The sequence below is a fragment of the Papio anubis genome, chromosome 9 (genome assembly GCF_008728515.1).
Source record: "Papio anubis isolate 15944 chromosome 9, Panubis1.0, whole genome shotgun sequence".
In the NCBI taxonomy this organism is placed as follows: domain Eukaryota; kingdom Metazoa; phylum Chordata; class Mammalia; order Primates; family Cercopithecidae; genus Papio; species Papio anubis.
In genome coordinates, this window is record NC_044984.1 from 79,933,110 (window position 1) to 79,958,492 (window position 25,383).

The 25,383-nt window shown below is 36.7% G+C and overlaps 1 pseudogene; it reads left to right on the forward strand.

The window, feature by feature from the left end:
• Positions 1-2,417: 2,417 nt before the first annotated feature.
• LOC110740719 lies at positions 2,418-4,644 on the forward strand (annotated as a pseudogene).
• The last annotated feature ends 20,739 nt before the right edge of the window (positions 4,645-25,383 follow it).

The window sequence follows — 25,383 nt, forward strand, 5'->3', positions numbered from 1 at the left end:
CTGAAACACTGATTACTTCACTTGTGGTTTCATAAAATATTCTATTATTTTTATTTTGACATTATTTTATTTCTTTATTTAAAATATTGAGCATGAATACATGAAGAATCAAGTTAGAATTATTAAGTAGTAGCTTACTTTATTATTATATACTGAAATTATAATTACAACATTTAGAATATTTTTATATGCAAACTGATTTAATTCTCACAAGCTACCTTGAAAAACCAGCAGGAAACAAGTAGTTGCAATTTAGCAGATTCAAAATGTTAGGCTCAAGTATATTTAGTGATCACTTAGTAATTAGAGGAGTTTGGGACTACCATTTAAGGAAATAAGCAACATCTTCAAAGTATACTGAAAAAAAGTATAGGAAAAGTTATACAAATGTTAGTGTAACTTTACTTTGACCTCAATAAGCTTTATAAAGCCTATTTCAGAAAAAAATCACCTATTCTATAAACCTGTCGTGTTTAATCCTCTCTCTATGCTTTCCATCATGCTTTTGCTTTCATATAAAATATCTTTCCCTTCCGCTATGACTGCACGCTCTGTATTTGTGTATTACACTCCCAGACACATGTAGATTGCAAGATATCCGTGAATATATTTTGAGTAATAGCTTTTTGTTCACTTCCTGCAGCTTTTAGAGTCATCACATTTGTTTTGCATCTAATTACATTACTGTTATTTGCTGTCACTTTAAGTGTGTTTTCCTCACCTCTTGAATTACATTGTAGTTTGTTTGAGAAAGGAATATGTTCATAGTTCTTCTATTTCCCAAAGAGTGAGTTGATGATAATGTATATATTTTTAAATTATTAATATTATACTGGTTTTAAGTTATCCCTTACTGATATTTTGATAAGATACCTTTTTCACCATATATTTATTGACATAAACTATCTTAAACCCGTTGGATTTGCCAAACTTTTAATCAACTCCTGTTAACTTTTCATTTTGTTGGCAGCTTTTATGGGCATATACACACAGAGACATAGGCACACTCACACGTTCACTTGTACATATACAGAAGTATCATGCCCCAAGCCTATGTTCTCAATAATATGTTTTCTGCTGGTTGGCTGCCATACCTTACTCTTAATTAATAGGTTGCTTTTCAACAGAAATATTATGCCTTGGGCATGTTCATAAACAATGTGTCTTCTTATGAAGATTTAAAGGTTATGGTAATGAAAAGAATCTTGAATGTTAGAGAAGGCAGGGGCAGAAATTAATTTTTGTCAGGCAAATTCTTTGCTTACCACTAAGTTATACTACATTACTCTTTTAATTTTATGCTTAGAATAAGCTTTCTAGGTTAAACTAGAAAACGAGTATATATGTTTGAAGTCCAACTAAAATGAAAGTTTGGCACAATAATAATCATATGCTTGCTCTATCAATCTACTTGTTTTTGGAGAAAATATACAATTATTTTTCCTAATTTTGAAACACAAGATTATACATGCTTATGAAGAATGCCCAAGCTCATTTCCAACTAGCTAGATAATGATATATTATATGAGACTTGGGGTTTAATTCAGAGGATTATCTGTCATTTTCCAGAAATGATTATCATTATTATCACTAATAAGTTATATATTCTTATTTATTGATTTATCTCGGGGAATACAATATTTATAAGAAGAGACAAATGAAAAGTAAACTTAGTTCTACTTCATATTATAAAGAGCTTTCATAATAAAATAATACACACAAAATATTTAAAGGACTATAAGTACATAAAGGATTCATTTTTTAAAAAATTCTATTTTCTCTTGACCTCTAACATATATATTGTTTATTAAACATGGGTTGTTCTATTAATGGAAACTATGCATTTCAAAGTTTGTATAAATTACTTTTTTGGATTACTACTGTAATATAAGTTCATGGTGGGGCAAAAAAGTGAAACTTAAATTTGAACATGAAGAGTGAACGCTATTTAATGGAGTCAGTGTCAAAGAAAAGTGTTGTAAACAGAGGGAACAACATAGGGGGAGACAAGAGATGAGAGAGCATGAGACTCCTGGGAGACTTTAAATAATTCAGTGCTGCTGGATAGTTGGAGAGGAAGCAGGAAGTGATGCCAGGTGGCAATGGTGACACAGGTAGAAATAATTATTCTTGATTTCCTCATTAACTTTATACCAGAGTTCACCATAATTTTGCCTCATTATGGAAAATATACGGGAATAAGGCAATTTTTGAGGCAGAATGACAAAATAAGCATCCACGGCAGCAAAATATAATAAAGAAAACGTGTTGGTTTTTTGTTTGTTTGTTTTATATGTGGCCTAAGGGAGCATGAAGAATCAATCAGGAAGCCCAGGCTTAGTTTCGTTTTATTTTGTTTTGTGGGGGCAGTAGTGTAGACTGCCATGACATTTATTACGATAGAATACAGAGGGGAAAAAAAAATCTTCTATTAACAGTGTTTCAGGGACAAAGAACTGGTTTGGGAAATTTTTGGTATAAATTACCTCTAATAAAACAAATTAGCAATGTACAAAAGGAAATAACTACCATTTTCCAATTAAACGAACCAGGGCTCCTTGGAGAAATGGCAGATTCTGGTACTAAGGCAATAAAATAAAATAAAAGAACATCATACGTATAGTGCTAGAAGGTAAGAAAAAACTCAAAACAAACAAACAAAAGAGAATGAGGTTATGTCAAAGTGACACAGGAACCAATTTAAAAGAGCTTTCAATGGCCAAAACTAGAATAACTTTAAAAATAAAATAAGCAAGATAATACTGAATTATAACTCAAAATATAAAATAAATATACAGGAGTACATATTTATATGGCCAAATTATTAATTAAATGAATAAATGAAGGATAAGGTGGTCAAGTCTTCCTCACAGAAGAGTCCCAAATGATATTTATAAATACTCCCTTAAATAGAACCCAGAAATAGGTCCATATAAATACAGTCAGTTGATCACTGACAATGGAACAAAAACAATACAACGATAAAAGATAAATCTTTTTAACAAATGGTTCTGGAACAACTGGACTTCCACATGTGGAAAAAAAAAAAAAAAAGAATCTAGGTACGGACCTTACACTCTTCCCAAAATTAACTGAAAATAGATCATAGACCTAAATGCAAAATGCAAAATTATAAAACTCCTAAAAGAGTTTTAAGGTAGAAGTGGCATCTTATCCCTGCCTGGCAATGGGGAGAACATTCATTAAGCTCCAAGATGACTAGATCACCTTTGGAATATTGAAATTTTTATTAAGGGTGAAACAAACCACATTTAGGTCCTATTTGACTTTAATTTAAAGTTAAATATATACACATAAGATTGCTGGTGGCAAGATGTTAATTTCAAAACACAGTACAGTATTTTAATTACTTGATGGAGCAGTTCCTTCCAGCATTGAAAGATCAAATTAGGGGTTGTGCACCCGAGTTGGTGGATGCCATGCTGTCACCTGATGCAGAGCAAATTCTGTGGTACCTGTTCAAGGTGGAGGAGCTTGTGGAGGAGGTGCTGGTGGACAAGCAGCAGGTTGTGGATGTGGACACCAAAAGGAATAAAAACCCAGAGGGCCTGAGAGCCCTGTAGAATGGTCTCAGCCTCTCTGAAGATGTGGTTTGCTTCAGGAACATGTTTGTCAAGATGCCTCATCCTCAGGTGAAGGAAATGATTAAGAAAAATCAGGATCATCTGGATAAAGATATAGAAATAATCCAAAAACAATGAGGCCCAAGGTAAACCAGAGCCGAAGAGTTTTAACTTGAACCCCTTCAATCAAGGTGAACTTAAAACTCTCAAGTTCTTCTTGAAAGGATGAGACACAAGAATCAAGATGGGGCACCAGTGACCAACTCCTCTTCCTGGGGTCATGGAGGACCCAAGACCCTCCAACTTTGATGCCTGTGAGGACAGGCTCTCCTGTAAGGGGTCAGGTGTAAAGAATCTGGCCATAACTCCTTTATGAAGCCTCTTTGTCTGAAGTACTTGGGTGCTCTTTGATGGCAGGAGGGAACACTCAACCTGTCGGTGGCTGCTGGACCTCACCACCAGGGCTCAGTGAACATAAGATCTATTGACAGGCCCTGGCAGTCACCAGCGGGTGGGTGTGGCAGTGACTGTGGGGTGTGAGAATGACTGTAACAGGTACTTCTCAACAATGACCTGCTGTTCACATGGCCCCTGAGCAGGGAGGAAGGGAGAGGGACAATGGAAGCTTTGTTCCAGCGTTCCTCTTAGAAAGGGGAGAGACAATTTCAGGCAGGTGTAATGGAATTGGAATAAAGCAGGAGGCTCACAGGTGGTTTCTGAGTAAAGGATAGAATCGTGGTGCTTTGGGGTTCACCACAACCTTCCATGGGCGGACACACACATTTCTCCCCATTGCCTCCATTTTTGCCCCTTTTTTTCCCTGCTTTATTCCAGGAGTAGATGCTGCTTATCAGCCCTCTGTGGCCGCTCTTTGGTCAGGAGGGTGTTGCAGAGTCCTGCACCAGGGATGAGTGAGTGGGTGTGCTGCCCCTGGGCATACAACACGTGTCAAGAATGCCACCCCACCACCTCTAAAAGCAGGGCCTGGCCAGCTCTGACTGCTCCGAGTACCTTTTGCCTTTAGTGGTCTGAGGTCCCAGTGTGAATGTGCTGTCAGGACAGAAAAAAAAAAAAAAAAGAAAAAGAAAAAGAAAAGTCAAATACACATGGAAATACTTCTTCAACTTTGATTATAAAAGTAATATAAATACATACCTAAAACTTCATGTCATATTTTATCTTTCTATTTAAAACCTACTATTAAACTAAGTTTGTTTCGTGATTTTTGCATCTCTGTAAATGATAATAGTCTTTCTACTCTGATAAATTATTCTCTATTAATATAAATAACATGAAATTTTTCTTGGTTTTTATGATTTTAATCTATCTAAACTTCAAAAATCTTCTATCAACAGTTAGCCTACTATTTATATAGAATTACAGAGTTATGTTTTATCTTGAAGTCATGCCATGTGACCTAAAGTAGAACAGGAAGCATACTGATAGTCATGTTTTTAAAATGGGCAAGTGCCTACAAGTTGTGATACTTACAAATGCTGGGATAAACCTTACCCGAAGCCAGGCTATGCTGGATTTAGTAATTTAACAACTGTTACGTAAACGCGATTAATTTTTCACTTTAGTGTTTCTCAGGTATACATATGTATGTGTACCTGTATGTGTGTGTCTGTGTGTGTGTGTGATTATATTTGTGTAAGCAACTGAAAATAAATATTGAAACATTTAGACTGTAAGATCCATATAAAGGCTATGACCAATAACATTTTTCTGATGACCTCTGTGCAGTTATGTTTTAGCACATTTCGTGACTGTTACATATGTTAGTTCTCTATTGCTGTATAAAAATTACTTCAAATAGTGGCTTAAAACAATATATATTATTACCTTAAAGTTTGCATGGGTCGGGAGTCTGGGCACAGCTTAAGTGTGTCCTCATGTTGATCTCAAAAGGCTGCAATAAAGGTGACCAGGATTGCATTCTCATCTGGAGCTTGAGGTCCTCTTCCAAAACCATGCAAGTTGTTTGAAGAATTCAATTCCTTGTATTTGTGAGATTGATGCTCACAGTTCCTAGCCTTCTGCCTAGGTAGTTCAGAAAATGACTGTTTCTTCTTCAAGACCAGCAGGCAAGACTGTTTCTTCTTCAAGACCAGCAGGCAAGAAGCCCTACTGCTTCATCTCTTCTTTCAGGGAATGTCTGGTTCTTCTTTTAAGAGGCTTATTTGGTTATGTCAGGTCCTCCCAGGATGATCTTCCTTTTGATTAGAAACCTTATGTCTGCAAAATTCCTTTACTTTGCCATATTCTTGGTTAAAAGCAAGGTAACGTTTCTGTCTGCAAACAAAGAGAGAAGTTTATGCACAGAATTGGATACTAAGGGTGGAGATCATGAAGACCATCTTAGAATTCTGCCTACCACAACTGTCATGCAAAACCAGTGTGCTCACTCTGCTGGTCTACTGTGTATGGTATGGTAGAAATAACTGAACACTAGTTTCTCCTAAAATAAAATATAATCTGTAAATTCACAATTTTTTTTTCCTTTTTTAAACTTTCTATTCCCATTATAGGATTAATTGTACCTTAGAAAAGCACTTGCTGAATTAAACTGAATAATTTATTGGTTTGTAGTTGTAGTTGTACTACTGTATACTGATTATTGAATAAATGCTCCAGGTTCCCTTTTCATAATCTAAATGTTACTTGCTATTTTCTTCATACAATAAACTGAGAAATATAAGAGGAAAAAATGCCTTATTTGAAAGTCTAAGAATTTTTACTAATATTTAGCTTAGTAAATATTAATCTAAGTTTCTTAACATCAATGTTGTTCCTAATTAGATATGGCACTGGGAAACAAAATAAGTAACCTTTTAAACTTAAGAGTATAAGGATACTGTGAAAGTTACTCTCTTTTTAAAAGTATAGGCACTTTAAACTTCTGTTTCAAATATACAAAGCAGAAACAAAAGCTGCACCCAAGTAATTGTCCTCTGAAGCATTAGGAACATTTCCTACTTCAACACAAAACCTTAGCGTTAGATTTTCTTCTGTAGATTTACAACACTTCTCCCTCGAATGCATAGTTGAGAACACGGACTAACTGCATTTTTTGTTTTGTTTTGGTTTCATGTGCAGATAAATAATTCATTGCAGCTACTACAATTCCTCTGAAAGTCCCTAGAAATTATATAACAGTGCAACTACGATATAAAATATAAAAGACAGTAAGTCATGAATATTGTTACTTTTACAGCCTACTGGATCTCCTTACCTGTGCCTTACTTTACACAGCTGAACACTATGACCTATCTCCATGGTTCATTTATAGCTCTAGAAAGTGGCTGCTTTCTGAAGATATTCTGAAACAAAAAATGCTGTTTTTCTTACTTTAAGAAAACTTTATTTTTATATTTTTCCTTTTCTGAGTTTTAAAATAATAAAATATGGCTGTTCTTGAGTATTTATTGTTCCTCAATCTATCTTAGTTGCTGCCAACTTGTTTTCAGTGACACCATTTCTCTCACTATTCCATAATTTTCCAGAGAGAGAGAGAGACATATATATGTACATAAAAAATATATATATTCAGAAAAATATGTATTTTTCCCCCCAATTTTTAGTGTTGCTTTTTTTCACCTAAGGCAATCTTCTGCAATAGAATTTAATTTTTAAATTATTTTTCTAGTGGAGGACATGCTACTGTTACAAAATACTGAATTTGATTAATATTAGTGATATACTGAAAAATAGATTTAAATTGAACAGAATCAATGCCCTAAAGACTGAAATATGTCTTAGTATCTAGGGACATTAAGAAACATATTCACCAGCACTGCATATAATTGAAGACATTGGTGTCTTTTTATTCAATGTAGAAATTATTATATTTTCCTTTGTATTTATTCATTTCATTTAGTCCTACTTTAGGCAAAAATAAAAGCACACTGTGAAAACACTTTAAAACATATAACATTGTTATGGGTTGAACTGTGTCCCCCCAAATTCATATACTGAAGTCCTAACTCCTTAGTACCTCACAATGGTACTTAGAGTCTTTATAGAGGATATTAAGTTAAAATAAAGTCATTAAGGTGTCCCCTAATCCAATATGATTGATATCTATTTAAAAAGGGAAAATTTGGACACTGAGATATATACAGAAAAAAACCGTGAAGACGCTGAGAGAAGACATCCATGTATAAGTCAAGAAAACAGTCGTTTAACAGATCCTTCCCTCACAGCCCTCAGAAGAAACTGACCCTGCCTTTACCTTTTCTCTGACTCCTAATCTTCAGAACTATGAAAACTACGATTCTCTTGGTTAAGTCACCGAAGTTGTGGAACTTTGCTAAAGCAGCTCTAACAAACTAATACAAGTTCTTTAAAATCGTATTATCTTGTGCTTATTAATATCATCTAGTTATTCATGGTAACAGTAACTCCAGCTCCAGGAGACCATACTGGGATTGTCCAATGAGTCATAGTCCTCCCTTCTATCTGGATTATTACTTATTGATCATGTCCTACACTCCATTTGCCCTCATGGGCTTTGATTCCTTAATGTAGAAATTGTATACATAGCCTAGTGATTCAGAGATTTGGGGCCAGACTTTCTGAGTTGAAATACTGACTGCTTTATTTGCTAGTTATGAGTTTTTATGCCGTTTACTTTTCTATATGCTTGACTAGCTGCAAAATTTGTGAGGCCTACTGTGAAAGGATAATGTGGGCTACCTCATAAGAAATGCAAGAAAAAAGTGCTATTAAATGTAACTAAAAATTAAACAGTTTTTAAAAAGTTATTAATTATAAAATGTAATGGATAATCATGATACATGAATAAAAACATAAATTTACAAATGAAAAACATTTTGGTGTCATAAATTTATGTAATACAACAAATAGTGATAGATAAACAAAATATTGAAAAACAGATTTAAATTGAACAGAATCAAAGTTTTAAAGATTGAGATTTGTGTTGGTATCTAGGGACATCAGGGAACATATTCACTCACCAGGATTCTGTATCATCAAAAATGTCAATATCTTTTAATACTTTATTAATGTGGTATCTTGATTAATCATAAGATTTTTCTGGGTCACTACTGCAAATTTGTTTATTAAGTCATCAAAACTTATACTTCAATTTTCTAAAAATACATGTGAAAGTGACATCAATTTCTCCTGAGAAATGCAAGACCACAAATAATTTTCTATTTTGACAAGAGTATTTTTGGTAAACTACTAAAGCTGTGTATTTATGACCTAATACAAATAAATTTTATGTATTCTGAGTTTAATTTCAAATTTAAACTTACACAATATTATTTTAACACTTCTTCAGACATTCCCTGTAACTTGTAGAATCAATTTAAGAAACTAAAAATTGATTCATTTTATATATGTAAATATATAAAATTCAAAATGCCTGGTAATGCATTTTTATCTTTGTATCTTCAATTAGGAGAGAAAATTTAATTTTAGAGTTGCTTTTCTTATTAATTTTAAAGTTATCTTTATTCCAAAAAGACAGTGGACATGCAAACTATTTTTCCTTTAGCAGAGTGTGAGAGGAAAAAGCAGCTGACAAACATACTGAGAAGAAAACATCTGAAATTTTAATGAATTTTTAAAGATTAAATGTAGGTTATCCTGAGAATTTAGTTTATCTGAAGATTCATATGGAAATCATATTCTTTTCTGTTCAATATGGTGATCTTTAAATTTAATTTTTATTTTTAAGACTGTTGATATCTGCTTTCCAATATTGCAGCAGTTTTCAAAACTGGATATTCTGAACACTTTGAAGAATTCTAGACACTTCCCGGTATGTTTTATGGCAACGTTTATGTGTAAGTTTTAGTTTTTAATTATTTGCTGACACAATATACTGCCTGTGCATTAACAGTTCTTGTCCAGCCCTCAGTTTAGAGAGTTATTATTTGTGCACAAGTCACAAGGATGGGCTCTGGGGATGGAAGGTCCAGCCATAGTCTCTCCATGGGGCCTAGTGCTGCTGATACATGGAGCCTCGCTTCTCTCTTGTGGCCAGAACCACCACTGCCACCTCTACTGCATCTCACCATGGCTCCTAATCTGGACCCAGGTGCCATCTGGTTTTCTTGGGACCCCAGAATACCCCCTGAACTGCCCTGAAGCCTATACCTGTGTGTTGGGGCACCAGGCCAATTGCGTAAAGCCTAAGGCTCAAAATTCTGAGCCTGCACTTGCAGGGACACCCTGAGGCCAATCTCCACTGCTTACTGGCATGCTCTGTATCTCATAGACGTTGCTTGTAATTCAAAAATAAAAGTATTAGGAATTTCTAGGTGGCAATAGCAGATCCTTTTAAAAAAATGTATTGTTGATATTTCTTCTTTTAAAACTCATACTTTAAGTTTGGGGTACAAGTGCAGCTTTGCTACATAGGTAAATTTGTGTTGTGGGAGTGTAAGTGTGGGGCCCTTCTCAGAGTAACACCCTATACTTTTTACTATAGAGGTCACAGGTCTATACACCTTGCCCTGCCCTGTCTGTGTTTGCTTACTGAACTTAAGGTTAGAATGATAATGCCTACTTTATAAAGTTGGTGATGATACTAAATGAGATTGTTAAAGGGGTGGCCTGCCCCTCCACACCTGTGGGCATTTCTCGTTAGGTGGAATGAGAGACTTGAGAAAGGAAATGAGACACAGAGACAAAGTATAGAGAAAGAAAAAGTGGCCCAGGGGACCGACGCTCAGCATACAGAAGACCCGCATCAGCACTGGTCTCTGAGTTCCCTCAGTATTTATTGATCATTATCTTTACCGTCTTAGAAAAAGGGAAGTGGCAGGATAATAGGATCATCATAGGGAGAAGGTCAGCAGTAAGACATATGAATAAAGATCTCTGTGACTTAAGCTTAAGGAAAAGTGCTGTGCCTTGATATGCATATGCAAACATCTCCATAAACCTTTTTAGTGCATAAAGAGCAGCATTGTGCTAGCAAGTCCCACCTTTCACCCTAAGGCGGTTTTCTCCTTTCTCAGTAAACAGAACATACAATCGGGTTTTACACCGAGATGTTCAATTGCCCAGGGACAGATGCTTTTCTCTATCTCAACTGCCAGGAGGCCTTCTTTCCTCTTACACTAGTTCTCCTCAGCACAGACCCTTCACGGGTGTCAGGCTGGGGGACGATCAGGTCTTTCCCTTCCCACGAGGCCATATTTCAGACTATCACATGGGGAGAAACCTTGGACAATACCTAGCTTTCCTAGGCAGAGGTCCCTGCGACCTTTGGCAGTGTATGTGTCCCTGGGTACTTGAGATTAAGAGAATGGTGATGACTTTTAACCAGCAAGCTGCCTTCAGGCACTTGTTTAACAAAGCACACCCTACACAGCCCAAAATCCATTAAACCTTGAGTCACCACAGCACATGTCTCTTGCAAGGACAAGGTTGGGGGTAGGGTCACAGATTAACAGCATCTCAAATACAGAACAAAATAGAGTCTCTTATGTCTACTTCTTTCTATATAGACACAGTAACCGTCTGATCGTTCTTTTTTTCCCCACATTTCCCCCTTTTCTTTTCAACAAAACCACCATTGTCATCATGGCTCGTTCTCGATGGTCACTGTCTCTTTGGAACTGTTGGGTATACCTGCAGACTAACAGCAGACAGAACAGGCACGCAAGGATTAATATGAAATTTACAATAGTAGTACTTTAGATGGTCTTAACCGAAGTGACAGGGTTAAGATTTGTGAGGCCATCAGCAACTCCTGCCATTGCCTCAGTTTCTGGTACCAACACAGAGATCACATACAAAGTAATAAAATATCACAAAGCAAATGGAAGCAGGATGAGATCACAGGATGGCGTTAAAATTAAAATTAAAAATAAAATTGCTAATGAAATTTCATGCACGCATTGTCATTGATAACATCTTATCAGGAAACGCGGTTTGAGAGCAGACAGCCTGTCTGACCAAAATTTATTAGGCGGGAATTTCCTCATCCTAATAAGCCTGGGAGCGCTACAGGCGACCGGGGCTTATTTCGTCCCTTCTGGCTTCCACCGTAAAAGGCGGCACGCTTCCAAGGGGGTCGTTTATAGGCCTACCTTCAGAGCGCATTCTCTTTCTCAGGGATGTTCCTTGCTGAGAAAAAGAATTCAGCGATATTTCTCCTGTTTGCATTTATTTATTTTATTTTTATTTTTTTTGAGACGGAGTCTCGCTGTGTCGCCCAGGCTGGAGTGCAGTGGCCGGATCTCAGCTCACTGCAAGCTCCGCCTCCCGGGTTTTTACGCCATTCTCCTGCCTCAGCCTCCCGAGTAGCCGGGACTACAGGCGCCTGCCACCTCGCCCGGCTAGTTTTTCGTATTTTTTAGTAGAGACGGGGTTTCACCGTGTTAGCCAGGATGGTCTCGAACTCCTGACCTCGTGATCCGCCCGTCTCGGCCTCCCAAAGTGCTGGGATTACAGGCTTGAGCCACCGCGCCCGGCCTCCTGTTTGCATTTAAAAAGAGGAGAAATACGGCTCTGTTCCATCCGGCTCACCGGCGGCCAGTTCAAAGTTACCTCCCTTGTTCCCCGAACATCGCTGTTATCCTGTTCTTTTTTCCAGATGCCCAGATTTCATATTGTTCAAACACACATGCTCTACAAACAATTTGTGCAGTTAACGCAATCATCACAGGGTCCTGAGGTGACATATATCCTCCTCAGCTTACAAAGAAGATGATGGGATTAACAGATTAAAGACAGACATAAGAAATTATAAAAGTATTAATTTGGGAGAACTAATAAATGTCCATGAAATCTTCACATTTTATGTTTTTCTGCCGTGGCTTCAGCCAGTCCCTCTGTTCAAGGTCCCTGACTTCCCGCAACATCCTCTCTCCCTTTCCTTTTATATAAATGTGCCATGGCGATGAAGGCTTGTTCCTTCTCTGGATTTTGACGCAGGATTCTTTGACTGGTCTGGCACACTAAAAACAAGCCGATTAAACAGAGACACATAATTCCAAAATTTACTGCAGTAGAGTTCCCAACAGACTTAATCCAAGTCATGGGGTTTAATCCATAAAGATTTTTTGCCATTTATTTAAGTGACTTTGAGAGGCTTCAAAAATTTGTTCTTTTAATTTAGAAATGTCTAAAGTGAGATTATCTTCTCTTCCCTGTAGATGGCATCTAAGCATGTACCAGTGATGTTCAGACTCATTATAAACTTGGGGTGTAATACAAAAATCTGACATATTCCAGTCACACTGTAACTGGAAACGATGTTCCAAGCTCATGAGTCTATCTCCCATCCAAATGACAGTTTGTTTTAGATCATTAATTTGATTTGCCAATTTTTGATTGACACCAGATTGTGAATTCCACAATCTTGTGGAATTCTTTTGCCAATTGTCAACAAAGCTTACTGTCTGAAGAGAAGAGTGCAATGCAACTCCTGCCACAGCGGCTGTAGCTGTGACTGCAATTAATCCCATAATCACTGCAATTAAAGTAAAAATGAATCTTTTGGATCTATTTAAAACACCTTTTAACACTTCAGTCAAAATATGGATGGATGGCGAGGCCTCCCATGGTCGGTCCATGGACACAGGGATCCACATGCCTTCTCTTGCTCTCACTAGCAGAATGCAGTGCTGCCAATCAAAAGTCGAATCAATGCAAGTAAACAATCTGCAATTTTCACAAGTTATAGTTTGGGAGTCTGGTTTAATAACTATATTTCCTACGACTAAAATATAAGGGGGCTTTACACAACTTTGTAAAGGAACTGTTAGACTGGAATTTAGGTTGATAGAATAAAATGGCTTACCATCTCTTGTTTCTATAGTTTGATTTCCAGACCAAATTCTAAGGCAATATGAAGCTTAGAAAACAGGACTTATTATTTTTGGTCTTGGAGTACAGATTCCCTTTTCTTCCCATTTCCAAGGGTAGAAAGACTGTAATTTTTTGTGCTTATGTTCGTCTAAACTTTCTGTTAAGTCACTATCAACAGTTGGACTCACTTGTGCACTGGGACAGAATTGAGTTTGTCCTGTGCAATTGTGGTAGAATTGACCTCGAGGTGCCCAATCTATAACAGTTACGAATGTATTGTTTTGTAATATCACTGCACTATAGGCCACATATTCTTCCCAAACTAAATCTTTTGATTCTTTGGGAATCTCCTTGGGGCAAAGTTTCCCTTTTGGCCTAAATTTTAATGATCTTTGATAAGAAAAGTCTTGTAAATAGTTTACCTGTGGTTTGAGTGACATTCCGCTTACCATGTGATAAGTAAATCTACTGGTGGGACTGACAGTAGTAGGTACTTCTACCAACCAATTTTGGATTGCAGGCATTAAACATCCTGGTGCTCTCCCTAGGCAAATAGGAGGATAACAATACCCAATGGAAATATTTATCATCATTCCTTCTTCCTCTGGTTTGGCAGGGCAACGATCATCTGTGGGACCAGGTACTCACACACTATTATTAACATATACTTCAATAGGATTCTCCATCCATGTGACTGCCCAAATTAAGACCTGGAAAGGCACATAGGCCCCAGTAGGTATAATTAGTTGCAGCTGCTCCTGCAGGCATGGGGAGACTTACCACCATTGATACAATCATTAAAGCTGCAAGCAGCATATTTTCTGGGATTTGTGTCACCTTTGTGCTAGCTAGGCTTTTTCCAGCTAATGGTGTCAGCTTCTTTAACTGTGCCCAGGTCGGCAGCTCTGCCTTCTTGGTGCGTGGCGACTTCATCTGTTCTTCTGATATCACCACTCGGTTCATCTTGTGAGTCAATGGTGCTCGACTGTGGTGTTTCCATCTCCGTGGAGGTGCTTTTCTTTGCATCTCCGATGGGTTCATTGTAGAACTTCAAATGTTTAGTGGATATCCAAACAGGAAGCTGATTTTCTCCTGGTGAAACACAAGCAAAACCTCTTCCCCAGGTTATCACCTTCCCTATTTCCCATGTCTTATTTTTGTTGTCTTCCCACCAAACCAGTTTTCCTTCATGTGGGCTGTTCTTTTTACCAGTAAGATGTTGTTCTGCAGAAGTAGTAGTCTGATTTCTATAAATGTTTAAAAAATTTAAAGTATAGAGTACTAGATTAAGTTGCAGCTGAGGAGTGGTACACTCCTTACCGTCTCCCCCTTCTTTTTGTTTAATTAACTGAGTTTTGAGTGTTCTATTAGTTCTTTCAACTATGGCCTGTCCTTGGGAATTATAAGAAATTCCTGTTGCATGTGTAATTTTCCACTGATTTAAGAATTTTTGGAAAACTTTACTACAATATCCTGGTCGATTGTCAGTTTTAATTTTTTCTGGAACTCCCACTATTGTTTACTGAAAACCTATTTGCCATAAAAAGGGTTTTCTTGTCTGAGCAGTGGGCCTCCTCTGGGTGCATGTGAGAAAGACTGGGGTCAGAGAAAGGAACCTGACAAGCCCCACCCCCACCGTCAGTGGTGCAAGTATGCAAATGGGACTGCAGTATGAAAATGCTGCTGCTGGAGAACAGACCTGAAACCAAGACTCTTGGCAGAGGCAAGAATGCTCAGGGTTTTATATTTTTTCAGTAATGCAAAGCAAAGCTACTGGGAGCAGACAGGAAATGCACTCTTGGCCTAGAACCTCCTCATCCTTACAAGGCAGAGTTCTGGTTGGCAGGGGACTGGGAAGGGTGAGTTGCTGGGAGATATAAGGAATGCTCAGAAAGCCCCATCCTGGAAGGGTAAATGCACAGGGCTTACCTAAGACTGAGACTGAAATAAGAGAACTGAGAAATTTCCCTGCTCCTACGATAAGCCCTGCATGAAATAATAAACAACAGTAGTAAACTGCTGAGATAACACTAGAAACATGGACAAAGACCCTTTCTGCGTCATCCCTCTACAGGGCTGCTCAAAACAACCATGCTGAGAAAAGCCCTCCAACACTCTGGATGTTATACAAAGCACAAGATAGCAGTAATCCTCAACACAAGGACCCAGGATCATCTCCATTGATAGTTAGGCCATAGCAGAAAGCTGCCACAAGATGGCACCAAACCTCAAACACATCCTGAACAGGTCTGGATTACATAGCTGGACTCCTGGACCACCCATTTTTCTAGATGCATAGTCTAGCCCTAGTCATTGAATTTTCTTGTCTGTCATTACAACCCTGCATTTAATATTAGTGTTTTGCCTTTATGATTACTGGCCATTGTGATATTGAACTTTTTTTTTTTTTTTTTTTTTTTTTTAATTTGAGTTTTCTAAAACTATGTATTACAAAAGTGGTATGACTTGAGGGATGTTTTATATATACAACTGGGTTGGAAGAAGTGATTGAACATGCCCACAAACACAGATATATATGGCATATATATGTATGTATGTGTGTGTATGTGTGTGTGTGGGGGGGGCAAATACAGTGGCACACAGGAAATGAGATCATATATCATGTTTTAGTGTAGTTTCTCATGATCCTCAGGAATCCTCATGGGACATTAAGCTATCACTAACATATTTGCAGGACCTGGAAAACTGAATTCTTGCTATATAACGGACATCAAGTGAGGATGGCTATTAACTCTCTAACGTAGAACTACATTTTTAAATTTGCATTTACTTTTTACATTTTTATGCATTAATGATCTTGCCTAAATCAATTATTACTTTGGAGATCATAAAATGGTGATTTGTTACTTCTAGGTTTATGTTGTTTCATTTTATCTCATTTTATTTTGATTCCAAGAAAGAAAAAAATACAAATGTGCATCATTAACCCACTGGTTTAGCCTGAAAACGTATCAGTTTAAAAGTCATTAAAAGGGGCCAGGCGCAGAGGCTCACACGTTTAATCCTGGCACTTTGGGAGGCCAGTGTGGGCAGATCACTTGAGGTCAGGAGTTCGAGACCAGTCTGGCCAACATGATATAACTCTGTCTCTAATAAAAATACAAAAATATTAGCTGGATGGGCTGGCAGGTGCCTATAAACCCAGCTACTCAGGAGGCTGAGGTGGGAGGTTCGCTTGAACCTGGGACTTGGAGGTTGCAGTGAGTCGAGATCACACCACTGAACTCCAGCCTGGGTGACAAACTGAGACTCCATCTCAATAAAACAAAAGCAAAACAAACAAACAAAAAACTCAAAAGTCGTTACAAGAAGAAATGATGAGATATTTTAGAAGAAAGATACAAAAAGGCCTTTCCTAATATATATTTGATGATTTTCCAACAGGCAAGAGTTAAGCTTATTTGTTCTCTTCATGATGTGGTTGGAGGTTGGGTGTATTAGATACACCAAGGCAGGCATATTTTTAATTTATCACATTTCTTGTCTTGGTCTCCAGGGCTCTATATCACTTTATCCTCATTTGATCTCACAAAGTCTTCTATAATTCTCTCCTGTGATCCATACAGTACAGGTGCATTTGTCCCTTCTTATTCCTCAGACATATCCAGCTTTGCCAGATGGTCATATGACTTCCTTCTTCTTGTCTTTCATTTCTTGGGTTCAGTGTCCTGTCCGTAGACTGTCCTTTTCAGACCATTCAATATAAAGTATCTGTTGCCTGCTCTATGTTACAGGAGCCTCCTTAAAATCCATGCTAGCATTTGTGATATCTGATTTTTGCTTTTTTTCTTTTTTGGTCCTTTCCTGTCTTCCCCCAGTAGAATGTCAGTTCCAGAATAGCAGGTGTCTTGGCAATCTATCCATTTCTTGCTATATCCCACCACCTAGAGTAGGATTGTAAACAGTGGTTTTTTTTTGTTTTTTAATATAAAAGCATATTTGTTTATTCACTTCTTAAACTTTTACCTTTTCACTTTCTTATTATTAGGTACAAAATATGGATTTACATGTAAAAAAATATATATAATGGCCCAGGAATCCTGCTTCTGGTAGTGGCAATTGTAATTCTGTTCAACCCTCTCAATAAGGCAGATTAAGAAAATGTATGTCTGCATATGTGTCTGTGCATGTGCACACTTGTGCATTTGGAGTGTTAGGAAGACAATTCTAGGACCAAATTCCAAAATAAAAGAAATGAAACTTAGAGAAACATGAACCTGGTATTTAGCTCAATCTTTCCTTTAGGAGTATATGCCAATTCAGGAAGAAGTGGTTGATGAAATCAAGAAGTTGATGACAGTTTTTGAAAAATTTATAGAAATAAAAATAAAACTTGAATTCAAATTTTGCTAAGAGACATTGATAATTCACCAACACTTTTGGTTAGGATTCTGATGATCTACCGCCCCCCCCCCCCAAATAAGGGGAAGATATATTTGCAACTTCTAATTTAAATTCTTGATAATGTAAAGGTCATTCTGGTCTACTGATGGCCCTAGACACTTGCATAAAGAAAAATAAACCTACCCTAGAGGATAAGAAAATTATACTGGACCTTAAATCCTTTTTACATATTTTTATATTGAACCTTGCAAACAGCGAAGAACAGCTGGGCAAATGAATACACAGAGGATGTAGCAGAAAAGAAGAGAACTAGAGAAATAATAAGTAAGAGTAAATAAGAACAAAGACAGACCAGGCACGGTGGCTCATGCCTGTAATCCCAGCACATTGGGAGGCCGAGGAAGGCAGATCAGCTGAGGTCAGGAGTTCGAGATCAGCCTGGCCAAAATAGCAAAGCCTGTCTCTACTGAAAATACAAAAAAAATTAGCCAGGCATAGTGGCGTGTGCTTGTAATCCCAGCTACCTAGGAGGTAGAGGTTACAGTGAGCCGAGATTGCGCCATTGCACTCCAGCCTGGGCAACAAGAGTGAAATTCCATCCCTCCAAAATAAGTAAGTAAATAAATAAATAAATAAGACAAAGACCTACTGCAATGGCTTCTAGTAAGCAATGCAATGCATACATTGAAAACTGAATAATCGCTTTCAGTGCATGCACCGATTTCAAAAAAGAGTAAGTTATAATTTCTTACTCTCCTCCCTCCCCCAGCCCATTTCACCTTTTCTCTGTGAATGGCAACCTCCTGGTTCCAGGGCTCATCCTAAGGTATCACTGTGCTCTTTGTCTCCCTTCTTTCTGTCATACACTACACACGATTGGCTAGGAAATGTTTACTTTTATTTCAAAATACAGGTAAATACAGTTGCTAATAATTTCTCATCACATCCACAGCTACGACCCCGCTACCCTATCTTACTGAATGCTTGTAGCCTCTGCTTACAGTCTCAACACAGCAGTCAGTACAGTCCTATTAAAGCATAAATAAAATAAAGATTGCTCTTTGCTCAAAATTTTGCAATAGCTACCCTTATACTCAGACTAAAAGTAAAATCCATAAAATGGATTACAATGCTCTAAGCCTTTCCAAATCCATGTTATGGCCTTAGAGACTGCTTTATATCTGTATCATGTATTTATCTTACCCCAAATCTTCTATAATAATGTGTATCATAGGATGTCAATTAACTATAACTCTGCATTTTCCTGCAATCTACATGTTCACAGTGAGCAGTGTTTTGTTGACACTGAAAAAACTGCAATGAAAACTATATACTGGAAGATTATATCAATCCTTTTTTAAAACCTTATAATTTTGGTAGCAGAATGATATTTCAGTTATCATCAGTGAAGAAATTTTTCAGGGAGTAGGGAATAGTGGGAAGTGGGGATGGTTACTAGGGGTAGTATGAGGAAGATCTTTGTAGTACAAGAATATTTGTTGTTGTTGTTGTTGTTGTTGTTGTTGTTGTTGTTGTTGTTTGAGACGGAGTTTCCCTCGGTCACCCAGGCTGGAGTGCAGTGGTGAGATCTTGGCTCACTGCAAACTCCGCCTCCTGGGTTCACGCTGTTCTCCTGCCTCCGCCTCCCGAGTAGCTGGGACTGCAGGCGCCTGCCACCATGCCCGGCTAATTTTTTTTTTCTTTTTTTGTATTTTTAGTAGAGACGGGGTTTCAGGGTTTCACTGTGTTAGCCAGGATGGTCTCGATCTCCTGACCTTGTGATCCGACTGCCTCGGCCTTCCAAAGTGCTGGGATTACAGGCATGAGCCACTGCGCCTAGCCAAACAGTTTTAAATTTTGATTATGTTATACAAACCTTCACATGTAATAGAATTGGAAGAACTAAATACACAATACACACACACATGAATAAGTGCATGTAAAACTAGTGAAGTCTGAAGAAACTGTGTATTATTTAAAAATAGTGTCTTACCTTGATTGATGGGCATCAATTTCTGTTTTAAACAACTAATAGTTTGCTTTCATCATTTTTGGTTTCATATAGTGTTTTCTGATTATAGAAACCTCCCATTGAGCACCAGAGAGCTATTTTATTAACCAATTTTAATCTCCTGATACTCAGAGTAAAAAAAATTGTATTTACATAGCTCTTAACTTTTTTGTTTTTCAGTAATGTTTCATGATTAAAGCAATGCTTCATTGGACTCCAGTGAATTCTTTTATTGATCTATTTCAAACTAATGGTGGTTTAAAGATAAATAAGCTTGACTGTAAAGAACTGTTTTGGGGCAGAGAAGCTAGAAACTAGAGCATAGCCCTGATTGTCAAATAGTTCTAAAGACTTCTGTTTATCACACTATGTTTAGGGGTACATTTCAATTAAAGATTGCCTAATTTTGGAAGTTGAGCTTTTCTTAAAACATAGTTTCCCCAGAACTTTCAGGAATCTATTTTTGTTGTTTTTCTTTTCTTTTTCTACGCAAATGCAAGGTATAACTACTTTTTAACTATAATTAATTTTCTTCAAATTAGATTATGTAATTAAACTAAAATTAAAATAATGAAATAGAAAGTAAGACAATGCTATATGACCATTTATTTTAAACCTTGTTTTAGCAAGATGAGTAATACATTAATAAATCCAACAACCTTGGTTGCCATCACTGTGACCTGGACACTCCTAGTCCACATCCTGAATCAGGATCTTGGACGTCACCCATAGTGGAAGCTGTGCCATGTGAGTGGAAAAAATGGAAACCACATTTTGATATTCAGTTCTGAGGAGGAAACTCTTTTGTCAAAAACAATTTGTTTCACAATTTTAGTTTCAGTTATCTACAGCCTGATAGCTAAAATGTGCTTTCCTTTTGTTTTGATTTGCTAAGGAAGCACAGATCAATCTACATGGCCACATGCACACAGTTGCCAACACTGTTCCTTATAAAAAGGATAATTCCTACACAATGGGGAGAGCAAGTACATTTCCTGCCCCTGTCAAAATTCTATCTTTCTACTTTGGCATAGGAAAATAATTCCCACCTTACTTTCCAAAATTAACATTAAATTTTTAATAAGTGAGCAAATTATATATTTAAATATATGTATTATAAGACAAGTAATTGAAATTTACCTTGATAGCAGTTTGTTTTTGCACAATTTTTTAGAGATAAATACATTATATATATATCTTTTATATATATTATTATTGCTTATAATAAACAATATACGGCCGGGCGCGGTGGCTCAAGCCTGTAATCCCAGCACTTTGGGAGGCCGAGACGGGCGGATCACGAGGTCAGGAGATCGAGACCATCCTGGCTAACACAGTGAAACCCCGTCTCTACTAAAAATACAAAAAATTAGCCGGGCGTGGTGGCGGCGCCTGTAGTCCCAGCTACTCGGGAGGCTGAGGCAGGAGAATGGCGTAAACCCGGGAGGCGGAGCTTGCAGTGAGCCGAGATCGCGCCACTGCACTCCAGCCTGGGCGACAGAGCGAGACTCCGCCTCAAAAAAAAAAAAAAAATAAAATAAAATAAAATAAAATAAAATAAACAATATAATAATAATAGTAAAATATTGGTTAACTTCTTAAAACATTTAAGAAAACAGAAAATCTGAGACATTACAAAATAATAAGCCAAATTTTTAGGCAGGGCACAGTAGCTCATGACTTTAATCCCAGTACTCTGGGAGGCCAAGGCAAGTGGATCACAAGGTCAGGAGATCGAGACCAACCTGGCTAACATGGTGAAACCCCATCTCTACTAAAAATACAAAAAATTAGCTGGGGGTGGTGGTGGGTGCCTGTAGTCCCAGCTACTCGGGAGGCTGAGGCAGGAGAATGGCGTGAACCCCGGGAGGCCGAGATCTTGCAGTGAGCCAAGATCACGCCACTGCACTCCAGCCTGGGCGACAGAGTGAGACTCCATCTCAAATAATAATGATAATAATAATAAGCCAATTTGTATAAGGGTTTTTATAGGTTTTTTGTTTGCAAAATAATGTGATAATGTTTTATATGGAAGACTTATACTCTCGCAGTAACATTTACTAAAATTCTAAGTTCCATGTACTTACAAAGCTTTTGACACTCAATTTAGGGAGATGTTATAAATAACATTAGACTGGCTTCAAAATTCTAAAGTTTAGAAAACCATTGTCAATGGTATATTTAGCTTGTAAATCTTTTTCTTAAGAAACAAGTTTCTGCAACTCTTTATATTCTTATCTTCTTTAGTTCACTCAGTACATATTGATTGAGTGCTGAATTTTTTGTATGGACAAGTCTGTTCAGTGCTACTGACACAGCAATAAACAAGAAAGAAACTTCCTGCCCTCAGGTAACTTAGGACAAGTGAATGTAATAAAATGGAAAATATTAATTGCTATAGAAATACATTGATGTTCCTTTGTGCATTAAACTTTTTATCAAAACAATTACATGTCATGATTATTCTTCTCTTTCCCCCTTTCACTTACACATTAAATCTATCTGTTAAAATTGACAGCAAACATAGGATTTTTTTTTTTTGGAGATGATCCCTCTTTATAACTCTGATAAAAGAAATAATATACAGAAGACAGTTCATAGAGTTCCTATTCTCTTCCCCATTCCTTTGTGACACAGTCTGTTTTGAATAAGTCAGCTTAGGATATATATATATACACCATCCCCAAACCTGTGGGCAAGTCTAGAAGTCAGATATGTATAAAATATTTTTTATTTCTATATTGATCTGTAATATTGATACAACTCTTCAAAGATAGTGCCACATGAAACCTCTCACATCACCAAACTAACTTTAGTTTATAGCCTGTGCAGTTTACATGCTTGCAGTGATTTGAATGGCTTGCTTGACAAGAATGGCAAAATCACATCCTTACCCTGTAACTCATTTTTACATTTCCGTTGATTAGGATTTTCCTGAGGGCAGAGACATGCCCTATTCATCACTTTAATATAAGAGAATCCAAAAGAAGAAATTAGAGTAGTAGTTAAGCAATTCGTATGTGTTGAATTATTTGTTGTTGACTACGTAACTACATTTTGCGGACATGGAAACAGGATTGTGCCTTCAGGTGAACTCAGGGGAATTTAATTAATGCATCAGAGTGAAGTGTTGCCAGGTTCACATATATGAAAGCAAGCTCACCCTTGAGATTCAACTTAGGTCTTAATTCCTCCAGAAATTATTACCTGACCTTCCTTTCTTACTGGCCATACTGCTAACACCCTCTCTTGCCCTCTGAATTTAGTCCTTTTCTATTCTGCCATAGTACTCTGTCATTACATTTAACACCTAGTTTGTAATTGTGAGTTGTAGTTTCACAACAGAGGATAAGCTCTTTGAGGGCAAGAAGTGTCTTTAATTCTTCTTTGTGGACTCATTACCAAAAATTCTGTAGTTAATTAATGTATCTCTATGCTTTGGAATATTGCTTGAATGAAGTGAATGAATGGATAAGTGCATGAGACGGTCATCGATTTTGCCGGTATGGTCCTTTTTATCAGATAACACAACCAGCTCTACAGGATGGTTGTCATTCTCTTGTCTCCAGGATGATTTGCTTTCTGGAATGATTGTTTAACAGATAAAATGAATGTAAAACACAAAAGTTAAGGTTATTAATATAGAAGATTAATCACCAGAGCTAAAGCTAAAATTTAAGATGGATTTAAAGAATGGGACAGGCAGCATCAAAACATAGTCAAAAAGACCTAAGTTGAATATGGGTCCTTTCATTGGTAAGACATCCTCAGGTAATGCACATAATTTTTAAAGTCTCAGGTTTTTTTGGAAAGCCTATTTCATAATATTGCTATGAAATTATACATGTAGTTAAAGAGTTCCTAGTCCAATGTTTAACATATATTAAATATAACAATCTTTGATGTACTATAAATATGGGCATTATGATTTCTAAGCAACAGTAACAAAGCAGACTCAAAGGAATGTTGTAAGATAAAAGAAACACAAAGACCAATGAAAGTTCATATTATACAGTGTATCAAAAAATAAACATAATTCATGGAGGAGGTAGCCATAGATGAAAGAGCCTGAAAGGTAATTTTATGTGATGTAAATATATTTACAAAACAGCTGTGGCTATGATGACCAAATATCCACATATGCCTGGGACAGATTCATGCTATGATTCTTGCCTTACTTTATTAATAGCTCTGTTTCACTCTCATAATTGTCAGGGTTTGGACAATAATTTAGATGGTTACTATATTATGGCTCATGTGCTAATCAGAAAAAGTTTTAAGAGGAACTTTTCCAAATACTTAATAAATACCACACAATGAAAATTTACACAAGCATGTATAGGATGAGTTTTATGTTCAGTATACAAAGACCCAAGTTAATTAACATTTCCATTTTTATTCTATCCAAGTAATTAAGCTGATCTGAAAGTAAATGTCTTTTTAGCAATTCAGAAAGAATGTAACTTGATGGCAATGGAATTGGCAAGTGACTTCTCAGGATTGACTTTTTTACTTACTTTTATTTTATATTTTGCCAGCTTCTGATAATTGGCTTCCATATACGGTAATTTAGAAAAGACTATTTTATGCTTTATCCTTATGATCCTAGAAGCAGAAAGATGAAAAGATAATGAGAGGTGTTCATTGCCTTTCTTTACCCCCTTTTTATAAAGGGTAATATCCTTTCCAACAATTATCTGATAAAGGAAAAAATACTGATAGGAAATTCTTCTTTGTTGTCATTTACCAATTTTTTTTGTTACCAAAGCAAAAACAGTAGTATTACTTCAAGTAATTTCTTTTTTTAGCTAGTGTCTAAAAAACAAACCAAAACAAACACAAAAAGCTACATTTTTATTTATAGATACAAAAACTTTGCTATTATGCCTGGTGTGATGACACATGTCTGTCATCCCAGCTACTCAAGAGGCTGAGACAGGGGGATTGCTTAATCTCAGAAGGGGGAGACCACACTGGGCAATATAGCCAGACTCCATCCCCCTCAACCCTCCAAAACAAAATAAGCTGCAGAAAAAAGAAAAATAACAAAGAAAAAAAAAAAAAAAAAGGAGAGCAAATCATCTCCCTGTTTTGTTGTATAAACTTTTCTCACTATAAGTGGTGAATTAAAAAAGTATAAATAGTGATGAAAATAAATATAAATAGTGATGAAAAAAGCAACGTCAGATTATGTTAATGACAGAGGAATAGCTTTCTAAAACTATTATTTCTAGAAATAGAGAGATATGGATCACATTATCAGAAATTTGATGATTTTCAGATAGTCTTCACTATTCTGATAATCACAAATTATCAGAAATTTGTGATTAAAAGAGTTGAGAAGAATTTCTTGGTAAGTTGTAAGTCCAAATTTCTAATTATTATTTCAAGAAAATGTAAAAAAGTGAATAGTATTTCAAAAGACACTTTAATCAGTGATGATGGCGTCTTGCACAGGGAAACTGATTGTGAAATATTAAGGTGGTAACTCATATCTGTAAGTACAATTAAAATAATACTAAAAGTTCAACATTGCCTTGTAGCAAACATCCAGTCAGTTTAAGTATAAAACTCAGTAAGATTACTGTTCCTAATAACAGTTTCATTATATTTTATCTAGTCTTAATA